We start from the raw sequence: 23,855 nt of genomic DNA, 5'->3' as shown, positions 1-23,855 counted from the left end.
AAATATTTGAACTTATTGTTATTTTTGGAGTATATATGCCATGAGTTTTCTGATCCGGCCCCTTTGGGATCAAAGTAGGTTGGACACGGCCCCCGGACCAAAATGAGTTTGACACCCCTGGTCTAAATGAACATGGAAGCATTTGACGGACCCTCCACCAGGAAAGTCACACAATGCACCTTTTAAGAACGCAAACGCACCTATTTGAAGCGTGAATATAAATATTTCGTGTCTCTTCTTGGCTCTGCTCCGAGTCCCTCCCCTCTCATCTGTCCTACTCAGAACTGCTGGGCAAAGCTGTTTATAATTTTCTAGCGTGGTAAGCATTGGTCACGTTGGCATGAAATTGTCTTGTTAAAATAGCCATGCAGCAGTTCTGGCCTGGGTGATGTGCCTCTTGGCCTTTTCATGCTTTACACTTCATTAGCAGTTGTATTAATGTGTGTTTTAATACAAGGGGCGGGTCCAAACAGAGTATGGAGAACAGTTCTTCGAGGCGGCTTTGTGCTTGTTCAAGGCTCATGATTGGTTGGTTCAGGGTCAAACACTCAAGGCAATTTGTCCGACATTGTAAAGGTCCAGTATAAGTAAACTATTGATACTGTGCAGTGACGTCACGCTGGGGGTGTTCTACAAGTATCTCTACAGGCTCTATCAGTGCTGGGGAGTAACAGATTACATGTACCGGAGTTACGTATTCAGAGTACAAATTATGAGTGACTGTATTCAGTTACAGTTACTGTTTCAGTGAGTGAGTGGTGATTGGATTACAGTTACTTTGTTGAAATAAGTGGATTACACGGTATTTTCCTGTTTTTACATTTTGGATTATATCCTTTTTTTCCCCTCGTAATTCCAGACACTATACCAGGTCTAAACCAGGACTAAACCAGGACTAAACCAGGTCTAAAACCAGATCTAAACCAGGACTAAACCAGGTCTAAACCAGGTCTAAAACCAGATTTAAAATCAGGTCTAAACCAGGACTAAACCAGGACTAAACCAGACTACCAGGACTAAAACAGGATTTAACAGGATTAAACCAGGTCTAAACCAGGTCTAAACCAGGACTAAAACCAGGTCTAAAACTAAACAGGTCTAAACAGGTCTAAACCAGGTCTAAACCAGGGTCTAAACCAGGACAAACAGGTCTAAACCAGGTCTAAACCAGGACTAAACCAGGACTAAACCAGGTCTAAACCAGGTCTAAAACCAGATTTAAAATCAGGTCTAAACCAGGACTAAACCAGGACTAAAACCAGATCTACACCAGGACTAAAACAGGATTTAACAGGACTAAACCAGGTCTAAACCAGGTCTAAACTAGGTCTAAACTAGGTCTAAACTAGGTCTAAACCAGGACTAAACCAGGTCTAAACCAGGTCTAAAACCAGGTCTAAACTAGGTCTAAACAAGGACCAAACCAGGTTTAAACCAGGTCTAAACCAGGTCTAAACTAGGTCTAAAACCAGGTCTAAACTAGGTCTAAACCAGGACCAAACCAGGTATAAACAGGTCTAAAACCAGGTCTAAACTAGGTTTAAAACCAGGTCTAAACTAGGTCTAAACCAGGACCAAACCAGGTCTAAACCAGGTCTAAACTAGGTCTAAACCAGGTTTAAACAGGTCTAAAACCAGGTAACTAGGTCTAAACCAGGTCAGGTCTAACAGGACTAAACCAGGTCTAAACTAGGTCTAAACCAGGTCTAAACTAGGTCTAAAACCAGGACTAAAACAGGATTTAACAGGACTAAAAAGGTCTAAAAGGTCTAAACCAGGTCTAAAACTAGGTCTAACCAGGACCAAACCAGGTCTAAACCAGGTCTAAACCAGGTCTAAAACCAGGTCTAAACTAGGTCTAAACTAGGTCTAAACCAGGTCTAAAACAGGTCTAAACTAGGTCTAAACCAGGACTAAACCAGGTCTAAACCAGGTCTAAAACCAGGTCTAAACAGGTCTAAACTAGGTCTAAACCAGGACTAAAACAGGATTTAACAGGACTAAACCATGCTGAATGAACCGCGTCTCCTCTTCTTCTATCAATAATATTTTTAATACAGTTACGTAAAGACTCGGCCTTTTTATTTTCTTTTAGCAGATAAAACATCTTATGTTACGATTTCCTCGTCTTTGCTTCTCTACAGCAAATCAAGTAATCCAAAGTATTCAGATTACATTACTCACTTTAAGTAATTTAATGGATTACGTTACAAAAATGAAAATGCTGTATAAGTAGATACAGACACACAGTCTTATTTTGCTTTAACAGACCAAATTTCTGAAGAATTTATGAAGAAGATTTAGAAATTATTTACAGTCTATTTTATTATTTACTTCAAGATTCAAGGGTGACGGTGGTTCAAGTGTTTTCCACCAACCCGAGGTGTTTAAACCCACGTTCCGAAGAGTGCACGCTGTCATGTATCCTTGGGCAAGACACTTTTGTGCTATATGAGTACATTGCATGAGTGGTTATTGAGCAGATTGGCAGCCGCTCTTCTGTCACTACCCCAGGGCTGTTATTACCACTGTAGCGTTCCAAGAATTTTTCCACCGAGCTAACCACCATCTAGTATGGATTTGGAAAGAGCACTGCGTGAAACTGTACCGGCTTTAACATCCGGAGAAGCGGTTTATAAACAGAACACATCATTATTGCCATTATTAAGGCCTGTAAGCTTTGATAGACATGACCCAAAGTAGTGAGAAAGGAGAGTGAAGAGAGCAGAGAGACATTCAGCAAATTATCTTCGGGTTTGTTGTTGTGTTTTGTTTCATTCACACATGTTTGAGTAATCCTTTATTATTAGAATGATAGTTTTAGTTTATTTATTTAATGAGACAGAGACAGTGCACAATATTCATTAACCTGAACAGGAGAGATGCATTGTACCAGGTTGTAGCACCAATGCTGATTTTCACCTGTAGTCCCTGGGCAGGTTCATTGATTGATCATATTTAATTGACTTTATCTATCAGATATTCTTCCTGGAGACCTTTGTAGTATGTTTTGGGTTTTCACGTTAAAGGTTGTATAGAGGATTTTCCAAGGAACGAGAAATCCAGCGACTGTTTGTCCTTTTTCAAATGTTGCGCATGCGTGAAACCACCCCCCCTCCCCCTACAGCTCCTACGTAGAAACGCCTTCTCCCTCCTCCTTACACCAGAAACAGGTTTGTTTACAGCCGGTGCGCTGCACATGACTTGTAAACAACTAACTACAGTGTTGGTTAGGCAAGACGGAGAAGTGAGGAGCGGGGGGAGGGGGTGTGCGGACATTTCGTTCGCGGACGAGAAGTTAGGAGCAGGGAGAAGAGCGAAACGGACAGCGGGGACAGGAGCAGGAAAGGGGAGCAGAGAAGGTTGTGCGGAGATTCCGTGCGAATGAACTAGCTACAACACGCAGCAGCAAGCGGACTCTTTCTTTGCCTTGAAAATTACGTTTTCAGACATAGGATATCGCTTTCGTGTCCTGAAAAACGTTTGTCTAGCTCTTGGAAATAAAGTACGTTTTCATAATAAGCAGAAGTTTCCTGTCCAGGAGTAATTTGTGGACCAGTGCGTCAGTCTTTAGACCCTGCGTCTGCTTCAGTCGCGCCATCGCTGGAATGAATCTTCAAGAATCACCTTAGTTTGGCTTCGCTGCTTTTCCCCTTGTCTTCTTCTTTCAGCGACCTCAAAAACGGACTTTCTTTTGCGGCGAACTGCTCCTGGATTCTTGTCTGCCATTGCAACAAACTTTGTGCTAACTGCGAGGAAGATATAGGTCAAAAAAAGCCGCTAAGAACTGTTGCGTTGGTGGAGTAAACAGCGTCTGTGCGGTCTTGCGTCTGTGGACTGCGTGACAGTCGTACGTAAACCACGTACCGGCGGCGCGCAGGCAAGTCAGTTACGCTAGAAACGTAGGGAGATTGATTGACAGCCTGTCAGCTCACAGATAACGAGGCAGTGTCGTTATCTATTGGCAAATGTTTAGCCCCACCACGTCCAGAGTTGATTAATTTTTATTCTCTTTTTTTTGGTCATCATAATTACAAGGCTACTGCACCTCTATAATGCTATCATTGACAATTTGAAACAAAAAAAAAAAAAAAATAAATCCTCCATACAACCTTTAACAGGTACTTTTTACGTTTATTTCAATAGAGACGGGCATAGAAACCATCTAACCTTGCAGCATTAAAATTCATTCACTCGAAGGTAGGCAGATACTTTTTTTCATTTAACAAATCGCTGCTATTTGGTCGTGATGTATGTAATGCGCTGCTCATGGGACTAACTGGTATATTAAGCTTTTCTCAGATCCTGCAGGAAGAAGGGCAATAACGTCTTTCCCCTTGATAAAATTCACCAAACATTCTCTTTGTTCCGGCTTTAAATCCTCAATCTTTGGAACTGTAGCCAACACAGAACATATGGCTCTTCGCTGATTGGCTGGTGCACGAACTTGCACTTCCGGGGTTTTTGAGAACCATCTAGTGTAGTCCAATTCCTGACCTAGTCGCTGGAGAGTAATGAAATTGAGTGGAGGCACTAGGTGGAGCACTTACTGTATTAACTCATTACATCACAAGGTGGAACAGAGTGTTTTCTGTATGAGAGAAAAACAAGGATTTGTCAAATAAACATGTTTAGACTAGAATATCACAATGCTGACCTTGGCTTTGTATACTGTATGTACTCCAACCATAAAATGCTTCTTTATAAAGGAAAAAAAAAAAAGATATTTCTATAACTGAGCACTGTACATAATGCAGACAGTTAAATTAAATACATAAAAATAATGTGTTGAATACAGTGAAATGATTAGATTGGCAGCCTCGTGTTCGTCAGGACAGGTGCGGCTACTAGAGGTGTACAAAAATATCGCAATATCGATATATTGTATCGTTTAATGTGATGATACAGTATCAGAGGCGGCGCTACCATTAGGCAAAAGTAGGACGCTGCTTAGGGCCCCCAAACCTGGAGGGGCCCCCAACCAATTGCCCTCAGTGCTACTAATGGCCGAGACATGACATTAAATGAGAGTAGTTTACTTTTAAATAATAATCATAAGAAAAATAATAATAATCATATGTACTGGATGTAAACAAATATGTATTTGTACTACCAAAAAATAAAACTACTAACAGACAATAAATATATAAAAAAAAACCAAAACAAAACAAAACAAAAAAAACAGTGCAAATGGTTCCCCAAATTCAAGTTTGCCCAGGGTCCCAAAATTGTTAACTTCACCACTGTATAGTATCAATATCGTGGGCTGCTATCAATACATGGCGAACAAGCGTTATTTTTTGCTTTTTTTGTACATTTGACATTTTCACTGTTTTGACAATTAAAATGGCCATTTTTCATATGAACTTTGCACAAGAAGTGGTTTAACAAAGACTTTTAGTATTACAGCCATGATTTAGCCATTATTTTTTACTGAACCATATCAAATCAATTTGAAATATATCGTATTGAATCGAAAGCTCACTGTATCGAGGTAAGTATCGTATCGGTGACTTCTTAATGATACCCAGAGAGTGTGAAGCTCAGGAATAACGGCCGGAAATGTAAAGCGACTTTGAGCGTCTGGAAAAGTCGTATATAAGACTATATATAAGACTAATGCTTTATTATTTCTAAGTTTAAAACTGCAGCCATTCACAGTTGCATGTGTCTCTATAGGCGTAGCTCCTATACACGCTCAGCCTCTCACGGTTCAAAAGAGCAGCGGATAATGGGCGCTGTCTTTGAGAGTATGTTGTGGAGCATTCATTACTGAGCTATTCACTACACGTCAGTCTGAATTATGATTGGCTGGCCTTACAAATCCGCACATGCCAAGCTAACATTGCGGGTCAGTAACCGCGGTAACCGCAGTAACCAGCTCACGTTTCTCCCATTTTCACCGAATGCAGCATCAATTTCTCACATATTAACAAATTATTAGCAGCTACACGGCCCCGGAAGCGTACAGTGGAGTTCTAAAACTGAGAAAATGTGAGGTCAAAGTGCAGACTGCAATTAAGTAATTGTATATGAATACCAAAATGAGCTTTTTGAATGATTAACGGTTTACATAATAAGATTATATGTGTTACAGAAGAGGAGTTATCATGGTTGAACTGTGGTGTGAAGTTAAAAAAATAAAAATAAATATACATGCTTTTTTTTTTTTTTTGGCTTTCAGTTGGAAAATTCGAGGAAAAACAATAATAATATTCACATTGTGTTCATCATAAATGGTAATACTGGTTCAAAACTAAATCATAATTGGAACAGAACTGAGTGCTGTTGGCCCTGTAATCTCACTATAAAAAGCGGATTTTAATTATGGGTTTATATTTTTGAAAATTTTGTGTATGACCCAGAGTCTTTTTTTATTGTATACATATATATGTGTATTTTTTTCAAACAGTTGCAAGTAAGTAAAAAAAAAAAAACACTGGACTAAGTAGGGGGTCAGTGAAACATAAATAAATAAATCATCATAATAATAAAAATAATATATATATATATAGATCTGAGCATTCAAGCCTCAAATTCTAGCCAGGCTGGTGCCACCTAGTGGCTCCGTTCAATTTCATTTCTCTCCAGCAACTACGTCAGGAATCAAAATACACTAGACGCAGTGGCGGGGCGTCAGAGTCTGCAAAGCCTTCTCTGATGGCCTAAAAAAATATCTGAATCAAAGACTGATGTTAAGTATATTATAATTAAATAATTCCAAATGACGTGTCTGCTTCTTTTCAGAGCTTTTCCGATGGTTTTGCTGCTTCCACACATCTATTTTCATATTAAAGCATTTGACCAATCACATTTCAACCATCACTTGCTGCTAGGCAGAATCAAAATCAAAGAATTGTGCCTGAGGCCTTCACAGTCTGTTCTGAAAGCAAAATAAATGTCCATGAAACTGCTGCTTTATTCAACCAGATTTTGAGTTGGTATCACCTTCTAGCAGCGTACGACGTCACCAGATTCAGACCTGCTGATTGAACAGTCAGAGACCGAACCAGCCAAAGCAGCAAACTGCATCTGTAGCCGAACCAGGTCTAAACCAGGTCTAAACCAGGACTAATCTTGGACTTGAGAGGGAGCAAGAGAGAGAACTCCTGAAACAGAGGAGGGTGTCCGCAAAGCGAGATTGGGCGACAGGTGCACTGAGCACGCTCCGCCACTAACTAGACGGTTTCCAGAAACTCCGGAAGTGTGAGTCCGGGGAGCAGCCAATCGGCGAACATTGTGTGTTGGCAACAATTCCTGAAATCGAGGATTTAAAGCCGGAACAAAGAGAAAGTTAATTTTATCAAGGGGGAAGACGTTATTGCCCTTCTTCCTACGGGATTTGGGAAAAGCTTAATATACCAGTTTGATTGGTTTAATAAAAAAAAAAAAAAAGTACCAGCCTAACGTAGAGTGAACAAATCCTATGCTGCGAGGTCAGATGGTTTCCAGAAAGTTAAAGGCAAAAGACCTTAACTTGCATGTGAAGAGTGTGAAGCTGAGAAAAATGACTTCAAAGTTTCTGTTTTGTCCCAACAAAAATATAATCGATAGGGCTTTGACAGCTAGTTGCTATAAAGAAGAAATATTTATATGTGAAAAATACTGAGCTCAACATTGACCTTTGACTCTTATTTGTCAGTTCTTGTACTCCGCCTTTGTATCATGAGCCAGAAATAAGGAGTCGTGCAAAAGGAAAAGGCAGAAACTGACACTGTTACTGCCTCAATAACCTCAATAACTCCAAAAATGACCTGATGTTACGACCTTCTGCCTTTGTTGACTTTTTCGCGTTAAATGTGTTGCCACGTGAAGCACTTTGGAAACTGTCTTGTTTATAAAATGTTGGATTGGAAAGTCAAAATCTCTTAAAAGCAGATTTCGCATCACGTCGCCTTTATAAGATTTAATAGTCTTTGTAGCTTTCGTACACTACTTTATTTTTGCCTATATTTGAATAATATCTTGGAGTAAGTCTTTATCTGCTCGTCCCATATCTGGCTGACGGTTTTACGCCCCGTTGTTGTGTGTGCGTCGTCTCCTCAGGTATAAGAGAAGGGGACATGTCCTTCCGCGGTGTGTTTCCAGTGAACTCTGATCCCATTAAAGTGCCCATTAACATTACAGATGCCCTGTCACAGCGCTCACTTTATGCACATTACTCATCATCGAGGGGAGAAATTATCCAAGAGTTTAACACGCACCTTTTAGACAAGTTTGTGTGTCAGAGATTTCAGGATATCGACTAGTTTAAGGTCGTGTTTAAAGGGTCCTACACGGATTTTTGTGAGCATTAAGCCGCGTTATAATGTTAGGTCGTCAAGAAAACTACGGAAGCCGAGAGGGGTCACAACAAACGCAAACGCCGCGACAAATACAAACGTGAAAACGCAACAGAAAGCCACAACACACCAAAAAAAGCCACAACGGAAATGACCGCGGGACTCTATTTTAATGTAAACGCTACAACAAATACAAACGCCACAACACCAACGCAAATGCCGCAACACATTAAAAAGCCACAACACATTAAAAACCACAACACATTAAAAAACCACGCAACACATTAAAAAGCCACAACACATTAAAAAGCCACAACACATTAAAAAACACAACACATTAAAAAACACAACACATAAAAAAAGCACAAACATTAAAAAAACACAACACATTAAAAGCCACAACACATTGAAAAACCACAACACATTAAAAGCCACAACACATTAAAAAGCCACAACACATTAAAAACACACAACACATTGAAAAAACACAACACATTAAAAGCCACAACACATTAAAAGCCACAACACATTGAAAAACCACAACACATTAAAAAAGCCACAACACATTAAAAAACACAACACATAAAAAAGCACAACACATTAAAAGCCACAACACACTAAAAACACAACACATTAAAAGTCACAACACATTAAAAGCCACAACACATTAAAAAGCCACAACACATTAAAAAACAACACATTAAAAGTCACAACACATTAAAAAACACAACACAATGAAAAACCACAACACATTAAAAGCCACAACACATTAAAAAGCCACAACACATTAAAAACACAACACATAAAAAAGCCACAACACATTAAAAAACACAACACATTAAAAGCCACAACACACTAAAAACACAACACATAAAAAAAGCCACAACACATTAAAAAGCCACAACACATTGAAAAACACAACACATTAAAAAGCAGCAATGCATCAAAAAGCCACAACGGAAGTGACCGCGGGACTCTATTTTCCGACGGACCGATGAAGCGGCAATTGAAGAAGAAGAACTACAACGTGAAACTAATAATGATAAAACAATAAATTACTTTTACTTACGTTTACAACTTCTCCGTTCCTTTACTTTTCACATTGTAGTTGGCATTTGCGTTGGTGTTGTGGTGTTTGTATTTGTTGCGGCGTTTGCATTAAAATAAAGTCCCGCGGTCATTTCTGTTGTGGCTTTTTTTGGTTTGTTGTGGCTTTTTGTTGTGTTGTCGCATTTGTATTTGTTGCGGTGTTTGCGTTTGTTGTGACCCCTCTCGGCTTCCGTAAAAAACAGACCTGAAGTTGTGTTTTGTTTCATTCACACGTTTGAGTAACCTTTTATTATGACTCTGTCTGCATCTCCAAACCTCAAAATGCTCTGTTCCACCTTGTGATGTCATGTAGTGGTAGTTTTCAAGTTTAATTTTACTTTTTGTTCAGCAGAGATTAAAACTAGACTAGACTAAAACAGCACTAACCAGACTAACTAACAGACTAAACCAGACTAAACCAGGACTAAAAGGACTAAAACCAGGAAACCAGGACTAAAACCCAGGACTAAAACCAGGACTAAACCAGGACTAAACCAGGACTAAAACCAGGACTAAACCAGGACTAAAACCAGGACTAAAACCAGGACTAAACCAGGACTAAAACCAGGACTAAAACCAGGACTAAACCAGGACTAAAACCAGGACTAAACCAGGACTAAAACCAGGACTAAACCAGGACTAAAACCAGGACTAAACCAGGACTAAACCAGGACTAAAACCAGGACTAAAACCAGGACTAAAGCCAGGACTAAAACTAGGACTAAACCAGGACTAAAACCAGGACTAAAACCAGGACTAAAACCAGGACTAAACCAGGACTAAAACCAGAACTAAAACCAGACTAAAACCAGGACTAAAACCAGAACTAAACCAGAACTAAACCAGGAACAGACTAAACCAGGACTAAACCAGGACTAAACCAGAACTAAACCAGGACTAAAACCAGAACTAAAACCAGACTCCAGGACTAAACCAGGACTAACCAGGACTAAACCAGGACTAAACCAGGACTAAAACCAGGACTAAAACCAGGACTAAACCAGGACTAAACCAGGACTAAACCAGGACTAAACCAGGACTAAAACCAGGACTAAAACCAGGACTAAAACCAGGACTAAAACCAGGACTAAAACCAGGACTAAACCAGGACTAAAACCAGGACTAAACCAGGACTAAAACCAGAACTAAACCAGGACTAAACCAGGACTAAGCCAGAACTAAACCAGGACTAAACCAGGACTAAAACCAGAACTAAAACCAAGACTAAACCAGGTCTAAACCAGTATATAACCAGGACTAAACCGGGCCATACGTTTCCTCCCATACACTGCGCACACCACTCAGAGTTTAAAAACACAGTGGAGCACTTCCTGTATCACCACCTGACAGGACTATGAAATGTGTTGATGAAATCTTGAATCTCGTTTTCGTACTTTGATCTTAAAACGCATTTGTCAGCGTGTACAAAAAAATGCACCGGGTCGCTATGGTAACTGCTGAACATTCCGCCCTAGACATAAATGCAATCCACCCCGGGCGTCACTGCAAAATACTGTACCGCTAATGAATTTGATTTTTAAAAAAGTATATTTTTAATACCCCCAAATCTTCTGTCTATTTTCTTCCTTTTTATTCTTGGCCATGTTGCAGACACACACACACACACACACACACACACTTCCTCCTGCTCGTCCTGATGGAGCGTGTGATTGACAGGCAGATCGGCGCGGCGTCTGCAGTGATGCCGTCGCCAAAAACTTTACATTTGGACTCTAAAATATCAAGTTAGTTTCGTATTATTACTATTACAGATTTTATACTGAAAATATTCCTCCAGTTTTTCACACCTCCTGATATTTTGATTATAAAGACGTAGTATTTTTAAGCTCTGCCCACCTTTTTCCTGTCAAAAACATGCCTGAAGATGTTTAAGATGTCATCCGTGCATGTTTGAATCATTTAGTGATCTTTCCTGGGCCCTATTTGAACCCTTTTATCGGTGAGCAGTACGACTTACGATTCAGTTTTCCATAAATATACAAAAACATGATACAAAACTGAACACAACAACTTCACAAAAAAGTACCGGGATGCCCTCTGAATAGCGTTCTGAAGAGGGGTGACTTAGCGCAGAGAGCAAAGTGAACTCAAAAGGTAACAAAAAATAACAGGGGTGTCAAACTCATTTTGGTCCGGTCGCCATATCCAACCTACTTTGATCCCAAAGGGGCCGGATCAGAAAACTCATTGTTATTTTTGGGGTATATATGACATAACTTCAAATATTTGTGCAGAGAAATGCAAATCTATTACAGAAATCTTTTTTAATTGATGAACTCTTTCTTATTATAATATTATGAACAACCTGAAACTTGAAGAAAAATTCAATTTCAACAAAATGTTTTAACATTAACTTGTTTGCAAACAGGAATAAGTAATTTTTTCTTGGAAAATCCTGCACTCAGCTCCACTTTTCTCATTTCTGACATTTTGTTGATGAGGGTGTCACGGTCAACAGTCAAAACGATCGTCCTTTAAGAGCGTTTGGAAAGAGACAAGTCTTCATTTGTGCTGCTCTGGTGGGAGGGGCCACGTACAGAGACGCTGGAGACGCTGCTCTGTTCAGCGCCGCAGAAAATTACCAATATTTTAATAGAAAATATAATTCAAATATTTTAGTAGAAAATCACCCAAGGGCCACATTAAAGGTCTTGGAGGGCCGGATCTGGCCCCCGGGCCTTATGTTTGACACCTGTGTGTTAGCAGTTAATACTAGAGTGTGTTTCTGTCCGAGCACGGCCTGCTTCCGATAGAAGTCATCTAATCCAACCAGAGTCTGATGGACATTAGGCTATTTATGTCCAAACCCAAACAAACCTGACACAATTAAAATCACATTATTTTCACAGGCTAACGACACATGTACGATATTGTTTGTGTTTCTCTGACGGACACAGAAACGCAAAATACAAACTCGGGATACAGCGAAAAATAATGAGAAGACTTTATTACTCACCGTCTCGAAAAGTTGTAAATGTGAAGTGCAGCATCTCATCCACACTATCCATAGAAACCTTCATAAATAATGACATCCAGTCCACAAAACTGCGCTATTGATCCAGTTTGAAGGATTTTTAAAGTAAAAAGTAGTCCCCCACGTGTGTTTGTTTACACACAGTGCACGGATCAAGGTGAAGTTGCAAATTGGCGATAGTGACTTTAAGTCCTGTGTACGTTATTGCCAATATTTTATGCAGGGTTCCCACGGTCATACAAATCCTGAAAAAGTCATGGAAATTGAAAAGATGATTTTCCAGACCTGGAAAAGTCATGGAATTTTGTAAATTCAATGAAAGTTTTGAAAAAGTCATGGATTGTTGGTGTCTCTTTCACACAACTGCAGCGTTCTGTTAAGTTCTCATGAGGCTATTATGAACGTCTGCACCTTTTGTTTTAAAGAGACGACAATAAACACACTGACAGTATTATGAATGTTAAAAAACTATAATACCAAACTATAAGGTGAGAGGAAAGGGTTAACATTTCATATTTAGTCCTAAAATTATGATCAATTCTACACATGTAGGTGTTGTAAAGTCATGGAAAATTCACTTTAGGTCATGAAAAAGTCATGGAATTTTTTTTAAATTTCCATTCCATTTCTTCCGCTTATCTGGGGTCGAGTCGTGGGGGCAGCAGTCTGAGACGGGCCTCCCAGACTTCCCTCTCCACACACTTCCTCCAGCTCCTCCGGGGGGATCCCGAGACGTTCCCAGGCCAGCCCAGAGACAGAGTCCCTCCAGCGTGTCCTGGGTCTTCCCCGGGGCCTCCTCCCGGTGGGACATGCCCAAAACACCTCTCCAGGAGGCATCCAGGAGGCATGTGGGACAGATACCCGAGCCACCTCAATTAAGATAAGATAAGATAAGATAATCCTTTATTGTCTCCCATGGGAGAAATTTGTCTTGGGACAGGGGGTAACATGTTTTATCAAAAAACAGGACAACACAACACAAAGCAGCACATAAACAAACACCATAAAACAAAGTAAATATGAGACCAGTATGACCACGAGTGATGCACCAACAGGACCCTTAAATTATCCTTAACAGGCCCTTGCATTCTTCTGTTCTATTAATTATTCCTTGCATTATTGCATTGCATTCCCTAAGCCTATGTGCAGTTTTAGTTATAATTATTGCTAATTACAGTTTTATTGCACATTCCTAAGCCTATGTGCAGTTTTAGTTATAATTATTGCACATTCCCTTAGCCTATGTGCAGATTTAATTATTGCACATTCCTTAAGCCTATGTGTAGCTTTAATTGCACATTCCCTACACCTATGTGCAGTTTTAGATATAATGACTCCTCTCATTGTATCCGCGATCTCGTTTTTGTTGGCTTTGAAATTTTGTCAATGAAAAAGAGTGGGAACCCTGTTTGTGCTTTAAAAATCATGTATCTGAAGTACTGCACCGCATTCCACAAATAATAATAACACAGTTTGACTGAAGTGCAGAACTCTAACCTTTCAAACACTTAAGAGTCTCAAAGCGAGTGGTTTTACTGTAGACGCGCTGATGTGTCCGAGTCTGACCCAGGCATAAGTTCTAAATATTTGTCCAAACCCGTTGGACTTCGATCGAGTTTTCACGCCCCATAAAAATAAAAGTAGCTCCTTTTTAAAACAGTCACCTACAGTTAGTATGAAATTGAAATAGAAATCCTAATAATATAAGTTTACTTGAAGCAGTAAACAGAATCAGGCCGGACGCCGCTCGGTAACAGCCCTCGTGTGAAGCCGCTCGGACAGAAGGTTTCATAAATCAGCTGCCCACAGATGGACACGAGCAGACATTCACCTGCGGGCGAGCCATTAGCTTCATTAGCATCATTAAAGCAGCATCGCGCCGGTTTGTACAAAACGACGCTCCTCCGGGGTCCGGGCTCGAGCGGTGCGCGGCAGGACGAGCGTCAACGTCCGCGGAAAAACGTACGGAAAAGTCTACGGAAGAGAAAGAGCCCAGGGACAGAGGAGAGGAGAGAGGAGAGGAGAGAGGGATGAGGCTCTGTGCTAATGATGGTGCAGGGCAGAAGGGCCACTGGACTATGGAGAGATTTTAAATGGACATGAGGAGAGAGAGAAAGAAGGGATGAGAGAAAGAGAGAGAATAAGAAATGGTGGTGAGACGTGGTATAGAAACAACGAGAGAAAAGACAAGAAAAGAGACGGGGAGAGGTTTAAGGATAAAATGAAAGAAAGGGATAAAGGGAGAAACAGAATGAGAGAAAAAAAAGAGAGAGAGAATTAATGAGGGAGAGAGAGATGGTGACAGACAGAGAGAGAGAGAGACAATGGTAAGTAAAAAAGAGAGGAGAGAGACTTTCTGACATTTTAATAACACGTTTATTATACGTCACTTAAAATGCGAGCAAAGACTGAAAGAACGAGAGAAAAATTGACACAGGGATAAAAGAGAAAGAATAAGAGAGAGAAAGACAGAGACATGGAGATAGAGAGAGGAAAGAGAGAAGAGAGAGAGAAAAGAGAAAGTAGGACAGAGAGAGAAGAAAGAGAGAGAGAGAAGAGAAGTAAGAAAAGGAGAGAGAGAAGAGGAAGTAAGAAAGAGAGAGAAGAGAGAAGTGAGAAAGTAAAAAAAGAGAGAGAGAAAGTAAGAAAGAGGAGAGAGAGAGAAGAGAGAAAGAGAGAGAGAGAGAAGAGAAGTAAGAAAGAGAGAGAAGAGAGAAAGAGAATGTAAGAGAAGAGAGAGAGAGAGAAAGAAGAAAGAAAGAGAGAAAGAGAGAGAAGAGAAAGTAAAAGAGAGAGAGAAAAGAAAGAAAGAGAGAGAGAGAGAGAAAGTAAGAAAGAGAGAGAAGAGAAAGTAAAGAAGAGAGAAAGAGAGAAGAGAAAGTAAGAAAAGAAGAAAGAGAGAGAGAGAAAGTAGAGAAAGAAGAGAAGAGAGAGAGAGAAGAGAAGTAAGAGAGAAGAGAGAAGAGAATGAGAGAAGAGAAAGAGAAGAGAGAAAGTAAAGAGAAGAGAGAGAGAAGAAGAAAAAAGAAAGAGAGAAAGTAAAGAAAGAGAAGAGAAGAGAAGAGAAAGAGAGAAGAGAAAGTAAGAAAGTGAGAGAGAGGAGAAAGTAAGAGAGAGAAGAGAGAGAGAGAGAAGAGGAAGTATGAAAGAGAGAGAGAACAGAGACGGAAAAGTAAAAAAAAGAGAGGAGAGGGACTTTCTGACATTTTAATAACACATTTATTATACGTCACTTAAAATGTGTCAAAAGACTGAAAGAGACGGAAGAAGAGAGAGAGAAAAGAGTTGGAAAACGCATGAGAGAGAGACAGAGAGAGAGAGAGAGAGGAAAGAGACAGAGATACAAAGAAAGAGAGACAGGAAGAGAAGGAGTGAAAAAGAGAGGAGAGGCACTTTCTGACATTTTAGAAATACATTTATTATACTTCTTAAAATGAGACAGACGGAAAGAAAGGAAGAGTGTGACAGAGAGAGAGAACGATGGAGAGGAAGAGAGAAAAGAGAGAGAGAGAGAGAGAGGCTTAAGTAGGAAATGTAAAGTTTCATTGTGAATAAAAAGTGCGAGGCGTTAAGGAGGAGGAATATCTGAGCGTGACGTTTTGGCCGTGGTCCAGCGGAGGAGGAAAAGAAGAGAAGGAGGAGAGAGAGTGAAGAAAAGGAAGACAGAGAGAGAAGAGAAAGTAAGAAAGAGGGAGAGAAGAGAAGAGAGAAAGTAAGACAGAAGAGAAAGTAAGAGAGAGAGAAGTGAGAAAGTAAGAAAGAGGGAGAGAGAGAAGAGAATGTAAGAGAGAGAGAGAAGAGAAAGTAAGAAAGAGAGAGAGAAGAGAAAGTAAGAAAGAGAGAGAAGAAGAAAGAGAAGAGAAGAGAAAGAGAGAGAGAGAGAAAGAGAAAAGAGAGAAGAGAGAAAAGAGAAGAAAAGAGAAAGAAAAGAAGAAAGAGAGAAAGAAGAAAAAGAGAAGAAAGAGAGAGAAGAGAAAGTAAGAAGAGAGAAAGAGAGAGAAAGAGAGAAGAGAGAGAAAGTAAGAAAGAGAAAGAGAAGAGAATGTAAGAAAGAGAGAAGAGAAAGTAAAAGAGAGAGAGAAGAGAAAGTAAGAAAGAGGGAGAGAAAGAGAGAGAGAAAGTAAGACAGAAGAGAAAGTAAGAGAGAGAGAAGAGAAAGTAAGAAAGAGGGAGAGAGAGAAGAGAAAGTAAGAGAGAGAGAGAAGAGAAAGTAAAAGAGAGAAAGAAGAGAAAGTAAGAAAGAGAGAGAAGAGAACGAAAGAGAGAGAAGAGAAAGTAAAAGAGAGAAGAGAAGGTACAAGAGAGAGAGAAGAGAAAGAAAGAGAGAGAAGAGAACGAAAAAGAGAGAGAAGAGAAAGTAAAAGAGAAGAAAGAGAGAGAGAAGAGAAGAAGGAGAAAAAGAGAGAGAAGAAAGAGAGAGAGAAAGAGAAAGAGAAAGAAAGAAGAGAGAGAAGAGAAAGAAGAGAGAGAAGAGAAAGTAGAAGAAGAGAGAGAGAGAGAGAGAGAGAGAGAGAGAAGTATGAAAGAGGGAGGAAGAAGAGAGAGAGAAAGAGTTGGAAAGCGCATGAGAGAGAGACAGAGAGAGAGAGAGAGAGAGAGGAAAGAGATACAAAGAAAGAGAGACAGGAAGAGAAGGAGTGAAAAAGAGAGGAGAGGCACTTTCTGACATTTTAGAAATACATTTATTATACTTCTTAAAATGAGACAGACGGAAAGAAAGGAAGAGTGTGACAGAGAGAGAGAACGATGGAGAGGAAGAGAGAAAAGAGAGAGAGAGAGAGAGAGGCTTAAGTAGGAAATGTAAAGTTTCATTGTGAATAAAAAGTGCGAGGCGTTAAGGAGGAGGAATATCTGAGCGTGACGTTTTGGCCGTGGTCCAGCGGAGGAGGAAAAGAAGAGAATGAGGAGAGAGAGTGAAGAAAAGGAAGACAGAGAGAGAAGAGAAAGTAAGAAAGAGGGAGAGAAAGAGAAGAGAGAAAGTAAGACAGAAGAGAAAGTAGAGGAGAGAGTGAGAGGAGAAGTAAGAAGAAAGAAGAGAGAAGAAAGTAAGAAAGAAAGAAGAGAGAAGAGAAAGAAAGAGAGAGAAGAGAAAGTAAAAGAGAGAGAAGAGAAAGAAAAGAGAGAGAAGAGAAAGTAAGAAAGAGAGAGAAGAGAACGAAAAGAGAGAGAAGAGAAAGTAAAAGAGAGAAAAGAAAGAAAGAGAGAGAAGAGAACGAAAAAGAGAGAGAAGAGAAAGTAAAAGAGAGAAGAGAACGAAGAGAGAGAGAAGAGAAAGTAAGAAAGAGAGAGAAGAGAATGAAAGAGAGAGAGAAGAGAAAGTAAAAGAGTGAAGAGAAAGTAAGAAAGAGAGAAGAGAAAGAGAGAAAGTAAGACAGGAAGAGAAAGTAAAAGAGAGAGAAGAGAAAGTAAGAAGAGGGAGAGAGAAGAGAATGTAAGAGAGAGGAGAAGAGAAAGTAAAAAGAGAGAGAGAGAAGAGAAAGTAAGAAGAGAGAAGAAGAGAACGAAAGAGAGAAGAGAAAGTAAAAGAGAGAAGAGAAGAAAGAGAGAGAAGAAAGTAAAGAGAGAGAAAAGAGAGAGAAGAGAAGAAAGAGAGAAAAGAAGAGAGAGAGAAGAGAACGAAAAAGAGAGAGAAGAGAAAGTAAAAGAGAGAAGAGAATGAAAGAGAGAGAAGAGAAAGTAAGAAAGAGAGAGAAGAGAAAGTAAGAGAGAGAGAAGAGAAAGTAAGAAAGAGAGAGAGAGAGAGAGAGAAGAGGAAGTATGAAAGAGGGAGGAAGAGAGAGAGAGAAAGAGTTGGAAAGCGCATGAGAGAGAGACAGAGAGAGAGAGAGAGAGAGGAAAGAGACAGAGATACAAAGAAAGAGAGGACAGGAAGAGAAGGAGTGAAAAAGAGAGGAGAGGCACTTTCTGACATTTTAGAAATACATTTATTATACTTCTTAAAATGAGACAGACGGAAAGAAAGGAAGAGTGTGACAGAGAGAGAGAACGACGGAGAGGAAGAGAGAAAAGAGAGAGAGAGAGAGAGAGAGGCTTAAGTAGGAAATGTAAAGTTTCATTGTGAATAAAAAGTGCGAGGCGTTAAGGAGGAGGAATATCTGAGCGTGACGTTTTGGCCGTGGTCCAGCGGAGGAGGAAAAGAAGAGAAGGAGGAGAGAGAGTGAAGAAAAGGAAGACAGAGAGAGGAGGAAAGGAGGAAGAGAGAGCGTGAAGGGAGGAGGTGACGGACACTACAACACACGACAGAAAACTGTGTTTAAACCGCGACACGTCTGAAAGAAACTCGCGCAAAACTTTAATAAAAAGTCGTGTTCACCGCTTTTTTTTTTTCTACTTTCTTTAAAAGATTTTTGGATGAATCCTTTTTTTCAATTTAAAGACATTTTAAACATTTTAAAATGCAAAAACAAGACATAATGAGACAAAAAAAAAGTGAATAAAGAAATAAAAATAATAAAAATGACAGAATAAAAACAGTAAACGGATTTATTTTGTTCATAAAATGTGAAACAACAAAACAAAACACAAGGCTAAAAGCAAGAGAACGAAGGAGAGAGAAAGAGTGAAGGATGAGAGAAGGAGAGAGAGAGAGAGGAGAGAAAGAACAGAGATAAGGAGTGAAGAGAGAGAGACTGTGAAAGGAGAGAGAGGGAGTGAAAGAAGAAAGAGACAGAGAGAGGGAGTGAAAGAAGAGAGAGACAGAGAGAGGGAGTGAGAAGAAGAGAGAGAAGAGAGAAGAGAGAGAGAGAAAAAGAGAGAGAGAGAGAGAAGAGAGAGAGTGAAAGAAGAGAGAGACAGAGAGAGGGAGAGAAAGAAGAGAGAGACAGAGAGAGGGAGTGAAAGAAGAGAGAGAGAGAGAGAGGGAGTGAAAGAAGAGAGAGACAAAGAGAGGGAGTGAAAGAAGAGAGAGACAGAGAGAGGGAGTGAAAGAAGAGAGAGACAGAGAGAGGGAGTGAAAGAAGAGAGAGACAGAGAGAGGGAGAGAAAAGAGAGAGAGAGAGAGAGAGGGAGAGAAAGAAGAGGGAGTAAAAGAAGAGAAAGATAAGAGAGGGAGGAGAGAAGAGAGAACAGAGAGAGAGGAGAGAGAAGAGAGAGACAGAGAGAGGGAGTGAAAGAAGAGAGAGAGAGAGAGAGAGAGAAAGAAGAGAGAGAGAGAGAGAGGGAGTGAAAGAAGAGGAGAGACAGAGAGGAGTGAAGAAGAGAGAGACAGAGAGGGAGTGAAAGAAGAGAGAGACAGAGAGAGAAAGAAGAGAGAGAGAGAGAGAGAGAGAGAGAGGGAGTGAAAGAAGAGAGAGACAAAGAGAGAGAGTGAAAGAAGAGAGAGACAGAGAGAGGGAGTGAAAGAAGAGAGAGACAAGAGAGAGAGAGAGAGAAAGAGGAAAGAGAGAGAGAGAGAGAGAGAAAAGAGAGAGGAAAGAGAAAGAAGAGAGAGACAAAGAGAGGGAGTGAAAGAAGAGAGAGAGAGAGAGAGGGAGTGAAAGAAGAGAGAGAGAGAGAGAGGGAGTGAAAGAAGAGAGAGAGAGAGAGAGGGAGAGAAAGAAGAGAGAGAAGAGAGATAAAGAGAGGGAGTGAAAGAAGAGAGAGACAGAGAGAGGGAGAGAAAGAAGAGAGAGACAGAGAGAGGGAGTGAAAGAAGAGAGAGACAAAGAGAGAGAGTGAAAGAAGAGAGAGACAGAGAGAGGGAGTGAAAGAAGAGAGAGACAGAGAGGGAGTGAAAGAAGAGAGAGACAGAGAGAGGGATTGAAAGAAGAGAGAGAGAGAGGAGAGGGAGTGAAAGAAGAGAGAGAGAGAGAGAGAGAGAGAGGAAGAGAGAGAAGAGAGAGAGACAGAGAGAAGAGAAGAGAAGAAAGAGAGAGAAGAAGAGAGGGAGGAGTGAAAGAAGAGAGAGACAGAGAGAGGGAGAAAGAAGAGAGAGAGAGAGAGAGGGAGTGAAAGAAGAGAGAGACAGAGAGGGAGAAAGAAGAGAGAGAAGAGAGATGAGGGAGAAGAAGAGAGAGACAGACAGAGAGAGGGAAGAGGAGAGAAGAGAAGAGAGAGAAAGAGAGAGAGGGAAGGGAGAGAAGAAAGAGAGAGAGACAGGGAGTGAAAGAAGAGAGAGAGAGAGAGAGCGGAGTGAAAGAGAGAGAAGAGAGAGAGGGAGTGAAAGAAGAGAGAGAGAGAGAGAGGGAGAGAAAGAAGAGGGTAAGAAGAAGAGAGATAAAGAAGGAGTGAAGGAGAGAGAAGAGAGGGAGTGAAAGAAGAGAGAGACAGAGAGAGGGATTGACAGAGAGAGAGAGAGGGAGTGGAGAGAGAAGAAGAGGGAGTGAAAGAAGAGAGAGACAGAGAGGAGGTGAAAGAAGAGAGAGACAGAGAGGGAGTGAAAGAAAGAAGAGACAGAGAGGGAAAGAAGAGAGAGACAGAGAGAGGGAGTGAAAGAAGAGAGAGAGAGAGAGAGGGAGTGAAAGAAGAGAGAGACAGGAGAGAGGGAGTGAAAGAAGAGAGAGACAAAGAGAGGGAGTGAAAGAAGAGAGAGACAGAGAGAGGGAGTGAAAGAAGAGAGAGCAAGAGAGGGAGTGAAAGAAGAGAGAGACAGAGAGAGGGAGTGAAAGAAGAGAGAGACAGTGAAAGAAGAGAGAGACAAAGAGAGGGAGTGAAAGAAGAGAAAAAGAGGAGGGAAGGAAGAGAGAGGAGTGAGAGGAAAAAGGAGTGAAGAGAAAGAGGGAGCAAGAGAGAGAGAGAAGGAGGGAAGGAAGATAGAATGAAAGGAGAGAGAGTGAAGTAATGAAGGAAGAGAGTGATGAGTGAAGGAAGAGAGCGTGAAGGAGAGAGAGCGAGAGAGGAGGAGTGAAGGAAGAGACGAATGAAAGAAAAGAGTGAAAGAAGTGGAGAGGGAAGGAGTTAAAGGAGAGAGGGAGTGAAAAAAGAGAGAGAGAGAAAGAAAGAGTGACACGAGAGAGAGAGAGAGAGAGAGAGAGGAGGAGTGAAGGAAGAGAGAGGGATGGAGTGAAAGAAAAAAGAGACAGGAGTGAAAGGTGAGAAAGGAGTGAAAGGAGATAGAGAAATTAATGATGAGAGAGAGAGAGAGAGAGAGTAAAGGAATGAAGGAAGCGAAGGGTGAAGGAGAGAGAGCGCAAGAGGGAAGAGAGAGGGATGCAGTGAAAGAAAAAATAGAGGAGTAAAAAGACAGGAGTGAAAAGAGAGAGAAATGAATGAGGAGAGAGAGAGTAAACAAATGAAGGAAACGAGATAGGTGAAGGAGAGAGAGCGTGAGAGAGAAGAGGAGTGAAGGAAGAAAGAGATAAGGAGCGAAAAAAAGAGTGGAAAGCGATAAGGAATGGAGGAAGAGAGAGTAAAGGAAGTGAGAAATAATGAGAGACAAAGAGAATGAAGGAGAGAGAAAGACTGAAGGATGAGAGAAGGAGAGAGAGAGGAGAGAAAGAAAGGAGATAAGGAGTGAAGAGAGAGGAGTAAAATGAGAGAAAGAGAGTGAAATGAGAGAGATAAAGAGAGAGAAAGAGTGACAAGACAGCGAGAGAGAGGGAGTGAAAGAAGAGAGAGATAAGAGAAGGAAGAGAGGGGAGTGAAAGAAAAGAGAGATAAAGGAGTAAAATGAGAGAGAGAGTGAAGGAATGAAGGAAGAGAGATGAGTGAAGGAAAGAGCGTGAAGGAGAGAGAGCAAGAGAGAAGAGGAGTGAAGGAAGAGAGGGAGAGTGAAAAAAGAGAGAGGAGTAAAGAGAGAAGAAGTGAAGAGGAGAGAGAAAAAAGTGAAGGAATGAAGGAAGAGAGAGAAAGAGTGAAGAAAGGAGGGATAGAAACAAAGATGAAGGAGGAAACAACTTTATAACACGACTTAAATCTACAAGAATCAGTTTTTCGTCATAAATGAACCTAAAATCCCAAAAGTGCGAGAAGTTTTGAAAGTAAAAACGTCAAATTCCAGTGTTTTTTATTTTTATTTTTGGTGCAGAATAAACCTGACCCAGACGCTCTGCTTTGATGCTTTACTACACTTCTTTTTTTATTTTTTTTTTTCTCCTCCTCCCTCTCTCGAACCTCTCAGGAATTAAAAGTACAAAAATAGAGCGTGCCCTAATCCCGCCGACAGACAACGGAGGAGAGCGGAGAGGGGGAATTTCACTTTCCTCACAATCAAAGAGTTCATTTTCCAAACAAAAGAGGAACATCACACTTCAAAACAACACGGCGCCTTGTTGTTTTTGTCTCTATTTGATGAGAGCGAAAAAAAAACAACAAAAAAAAACAACCTCCGAGCGACGGATGAGGCGCCTGCTCCAGGTGGAGAGCAGGACACGAGGGCTCCCCGGTGAGAAGAGAGAGAAGGAAGAGGGAGAGAGAGAAGAGGGAGAAGGAGTCAAAGAAGAGAGAGAAGAGAGAGAGAGAGAGGGAGAGAGAAAAGGAGTCAAAGAAGAGAGAGAGAAGAGAGAGAAGGAGAGAGGAAGAGAGAGAGAGAGAGTGAAGGAGAGAGAGAGAGGAGGATGAGAGAGAGAGGAGGAGTGAGAAAGAGAGAGGAGGAGTGAAGGAAGAGAGAGAGAGGAAGGAAGAAAGAGGAGAGAGGAGGAGTGAGAGAGAGAGAGAGGAGGAAGAGGAGAGAGAGAGAGAGGAGAGTGAGAGGGGAGTGAGGAAAGAGAGAGGAGAGGAGGAGGAGGAGAGAAGAGAGAGAGGAGGAGTGGAAGGAGAGAGAGAGAGAGAGGAGAGAAAGGAGTGAGAGGAAGAGGAGGAACAAAGGAAGAGAAAGAAGAAGAGTGAAGGAGAGAGAGCAAGAGAGTGAAGGAAGCAAGAGAGGAGAAGGAAGAGAGAAGAGAGAGGAGGAGTGAAGAAGAGAGGAGAGATGAGAGAGAGAGGAGGATGAAGGAAGTGAGAGAGAGGAGGAGTGAGGGAAAGAGAGAGAGAGGAGTGAGGAAGAGAGAGAGAGGATGAAGGAGGAGAGAAGGAGAGAGGGAAGAGAGAGGAGGAGTGAGGAAGAGGGAGAGAGAGGGGAGAGAGGAGGAAGAGGAGGAGATGAGGAAGAGAGAGAGAGGAGGAGAAGGAAGAGAGAGAAGAGGATGAGAGAGAGAGAGGAAGGAGTGAAGGAAGAGAGAGAGAGGAGGAGTGAAAGAGAGAGAGGAGGAGAGAAGGAAGAGAGAGGAGAAGGAGAGGAGAAGGAGTGAAAGAGAGAGAGGAGTGAAGGAAGAGAGAGAGAGGAGGAGTGAAGGAAGAGAGAGAGAGGAGTGAAGGAAGAGAGAGAGAGGATGAAGGAAGAGAGAGAGAGGAGGAGTGAGGGAAGAGAGAGGAGGAGTGAAGGAGAGAGAGGAGGAGTGAGAAGAGAGAGAGAAGAGGAGGAGGAGGAGGAGTGAAGAGGAAGAGAGAGGAGGAGTGAAGGAAAGAGAGAGAGGAGGAAGGAGAAGAGAGAGAGGAGGAGGAAGGAAAAGAGAGAGAGGAGGAGTGAAGGAAGAGAGAGGAGGAGAGGAAGGAAGAGAGAGGAGAGAGAGAGAGAGAGGAGGAGGAGGAGAGGA

The 23,855-nt window shown here is 41.1% G+C and overlaps 1 protein-coding gene across 1 annotated transcript in view; it reads left to right on the top strand.

Moving 5' to 3' along the window:
- Window positions 1–23,855, top strand: part of grid2 (glutamate receptor, ionotropic, delta 2) — a 1,594,008-nt gene that overhangs the window by 570,305 nt on the left and 999,848 nt on the right. The window lies entirely within an intron of this gene.

This window comes from Boleophthalmus pectinirostris, unplaced genomic scaffold (genome assembly GCF_026225935.1).
Source record: "Boleophthalmus pectinirostris isolate CB_2022bp ecotype Guang Dong unplaced genomic scaffold, ASM2622593v1 HiC_scaffold_4, whole genome shotgun sequence".
In the NCBI taxonomy this organism is placed as follows: Eukaryota; Metazoa; Chordata; class Actinopteri; order Gobiiformes; family Gobiidae; genus Boleophthalmus; species Boleophthalmus pectinirostris.
The sequence above is the reverse complement of the archived record's forward strand: the minus strand, read 5'-3'. Positions and strand labels throughout refer to the sequence as shown.